The 4,033-nt window shown below is 41.5% G+C and overlaps 2 pseudogenes; both read right to left on the bottom strand.

The window, feature by feature from the left end:
- Nucleotides 1-874: 874 nt before the first annotated feature.
- Nucleotides 875-2,219, bottom strand: LOC115501619 (annotated as a pseudogene).
- Nucleotides 2,220-2,396: 177 nt separating this feature from the next.
- LOC115501609 lies at nucleotides 2,397-3,131 on the bottom strand (annotated as a pseudogene).
- Nucleotides 3,132-4,033: the final 902 nt, after the last annotated feature.

Raw genomic sequence — 4,033 nt, 5'->3', positions numbered from 1 at the left:
TGTGTAGACAAGCAGATAGGGAAAGATTCAATTCTCCATTAATAAATACTAGTAGTAGGCAGTTTGTAAAGTGTTTTCCAGGGAAGACACACTTTCTTTGCAGTACTAATGGTGAACAAACTAAGAATTTTCTGCAAACAGTGAAATCATCAATATGAGGAGTAGTTTCATATAGTACATGTAACAATATTCCAGCACAGAATGGGGTTAGGCAAGACTTGCTGAAGATCCATAGAAGGGAAATCCATAAAAGAAACAAACAAAAAGAAACTATTATCTTTTCCATATTAGACCAAGTTTTTACCAGTTCTTCAGGGAAGAGTAATTAAAATTTAATACTAATAACTAACCCGTGTGCATCATTTACTTTTTCTTTTTTTTTGCAGAACACTCCTTTATTATAGCAATGTATAAAGCAAATATACCATTAAAGGTTTACAACCACAACTGTACATTATTATGACTGTTGGTGTTACTCAGCTTGCTCGCATTTAGGGGAATAGCTTATACGTAATTCTTGAAATTCACTGAACTTCTTCATAAAAATGTGGGATTGAAATGCATGAACACATTTCTAAGCAGATCTAAATTTTCACTCTCCTGAGCAGCTCTAAATTTTCACTCTATTCCCAGCCTCAGCATTTTCACACATCCTTTGCGAGTTCACCAAACTCAAGGCCTTTTGTTACTAAGAGAACCAGCAAGGCTACGTTTGCAGTGGCAACATCCTTACAAGATAATGAATAAAAATTGGTGTTTACCAATAGATTTTTGACCTCGTTCCTTCTTCCTTTAGGGCAACCGAACTTTCACTGGGCATTCAGTCCAACCACTAAAGACTGAGTATCCTTCAAATCCCTCCTTTAAAAGCACTTCAAACAGGCATTTCCATTTTAATAGTCCAGTGAGGATTGTACCCTTCAATCTGAAAGCACTCAGCCTTGAAGTCATCAATTGTCTCAACTTTTGGAGGGATTTTGAGCTTGGGTAAAGGCAGTGGTTCTTGCTGTAGCTGCATTATCAGGTAAATATGTGCATCTCCCAAAGTATATACGAAGTCACCTGGCTTCGGGGCAGTACTATCATGTATGTAGGTGGGCAGGGTGGAGCTGGCGGTGTGGAAGGGCACACCCAGGTCCAGGTCTCCTGACCTTCAGTACAGCTGTCAGGACAGCTCACCGTTCACCGTGTAGGACTGGCAAAGGGCATGGCATGGAAGTAGGGCCATAAGACGAGGATCTTTTGGATTCCATCCACACAGGAAAGATGATGGTTTTGGTTGTGTCAGTCACCTTTTGCAGACCTTTTGGTCTACTCCTTGACCTGAATAATCTGAATCCTTATCTTTGTATTCTGCCCCCAAATGCCTCTCTACTGATAGCCATAAACTGGGCCTAAATCCCCTTCTCTGTTGGAGAATCCCAGGCTGTCCAAGAAATCTCAGGGTGCACCGTCATCCCGGATATTCACTCCCTTGGAAGACAGTTCCCTAGCGTTTGTAGGTCTCTTGGTAAAACCACAGCAACTCCTCCAAAACACCCTTTCAGAATACACGTTTTGTTGTCAGCAGAGGAAATTGATCTCTCACTCCGGCTATAGTGCGCCTGCGTGCAGAGCACCCACAGCATGCTGGCGCGGTGTGGTCATCCTTCCGGAACCTGCAGCGCAGGCAGGATGTGCTGCTCCCTGTGGGGTGGCGGCCATGACTGGGAGCCCCCTGCTGCGGGGCTGTAGGAGCAGGTGGCGGGCGGGCAAGGTGGTGTGGGCCCTTCTGTGTGCCTCTTTTCCCTCGTTTACTCACTTCTGAGAAGCTTGCTTCCTTGAACAATTACTACATTAACGCACATATGGAGCCTTGAGAATGGTATATGGTGCAAGAAAGCGAGCAGTTTGACATGATACAGCTCAGGCTTTGAATTCTGGATTGGTCACATAACCACCAATGTCAGTATTTTCAAGGATGAACACAACAGTATCTGTCATCCTACATGTATTTCTGGAATCTTGCCATTCTCACATAAAGAGGTATAGTCAAATTCTCCTCTAGCTGAAAATGTGTGGATTCGTGACTACCTTATAACCAAGAATGTGACAGAAGTGACACTGTGTGACTCAGAAGCTAGGTCAGAAAAGGTGATGTGACTCCCCTTGCTTGCAAGAACACTTGTGCCAAAATCTAAATCATTGTGTAAGCAATCCAAGTATCCTGAGGCTGCCATGCTATGAGGAAGCCCAAACTAGTTTACATGGAAAAGCTCTAACTCCCTCCCCCTCTCTCTCTCTCTCTCTCTCTCTCTCTCTCTCGGTAGGTAGATAGGTATCTTTTTTTTTGTTTCAATTTGAAAGTAGTCATTTATTAAACTGACTAGATTATAGAAATAATCATAGTAGATACCTTAGATCATCCTTCTAATAAAGCTCTTGATCTGGTCTTCTCTGTTGTCGGCATCTCCACCTGCTACAAAACAGGTGGACTTTTTCTTCATCTCCACTTGTGGAGAAGATAATCTGAAGGGCCATAAGAAGTTGTTTGCTTCTTTGAGATGTTTTCCATCAATATAGATCTCGTGATTCAGATCCTCCATGTAGATAATGCCATATTTACCAGGAGATTGAACAATCAGTGTTTTATCTGTCAGGGTAATTCACCTCTCGTTGATTTTGTCATAACCGTGTTTGCAAATCATTTCATTCACCAACTTCAAGGTTGGGTATCCCCTTGCTATATATGGTTTCACAATCTTTAGCATGTTAATTGAAGCCTTGTTGAGCTTAACAAAGGTGCCATGGAAGATCTGGCTAAGACGAAGAAGCTGCAACACCTGTAATCTTTGGGCTTACACCATTGATACCTCTGATGCTGATGACAAATGCCATTTTGGGTTCTGCAGAAGTTGCCAGCTTTTCTTGCCATCTTAGCCATTTGAATCTCAGTTCTATACATTTGCCTATTTTCCTTGTGGTGATGCTTGGCTTTTTCACAGAGAAGCTGCCACCTTGCCTTTTGAAACATCTTTGGCAAATTTCTTTCTCAAATGCTAGATCTTCAACATTTTGAAATTCCTTCACTTTTTCTTAAGGGTTTCTGGCACAACAGGAACCTTCTTTTTCTTCTCTTTTGTACCCTCCATAGTTCCAGCTGGAAAACAGCTCTAGATAGATATCTTGATATCAGTACATCTCAAGAGAGAGAGAGGGAGACCAGCTTTTAGTTTCAATATAGCTGATATCTGACTGTGGCCTCATGAGAGAGCCTAAGACAGAGTGGCCCAGCTGAACTTTTCTTAAATATCAAGTCCACATATTCTGTTAACCTAATAATATGAGTGTTTTATGCCACTAAGTTATGAAGTGAATTGTTACAATGCAGTAGTAATTTAGGATTGACATCTTGTGATCTTCAGCAAATCATTTGATTTATAGGAGGCTTGGCTTTCTTACCTGTAAGATAGTGGCAAAGATAACAGCTAAGGAGGGTAAGTATTAAAGTAGCCCACCTGATAAACTACTCCTAGTAGCAAGACCCATCCTCATGTGTGGGTCCACTACTTCCTAGCCCCTCCTCACTGTCCTATTTCACTGTAAGGAAGCAATCACTCCTTTCTACTATTGACCTAATGACAAGATCTCAAAACTTCTAGACATTTTGAAACCACTAGACAAAATACAGTATGGTTTATATGAAGTAAAACAGGCTTCTTCTCACTGGTTCACAGGAGATAGGGCATGGAAGAGTCTTATGGACATGAAAATATATTATTTAGGAGAAATCATACATTGAAGCACTGTGAACCACTAAGCATAAATTAGTTCACCAGATTCGTCACCAAAAAGAGTTACCAGGACCTAATAGCAATACAGCAGTTTTGGTTGGAGATGTAGAGAGTTGGGGGTAGGAATAAGATATATACCAGCAGAGGAATACAGCCACATTGAAGGCTGAATTGAAAGTGCTTTCTTTCCCTCTCCTGACTTGCCCAGTGCATCCCTCCAATTTCATAGATCCTACTACATTCACTGAAATTTCTTGTTG

This window comes from Lynx canadensis, chromosome A2, assembly GCF_007474595.2.
Source record: "Lynx canadensis isolate LIC74 chromosome A2, mLynCan4.pri.v2, whole genome shotgun sequence".
Classification (NCBI taxonomy): domain Eukaryota; kingdom Metazoa; phylum Chordata; class Mammalia; order Carnivora; family Felidae; genus Lynx; species Lynx canadensis.
The sequence above is the reverse complement of the archived record's forward strand: the minus strand, read 5'-3'. Positions and strand labels throughout refer to the sequence as shown.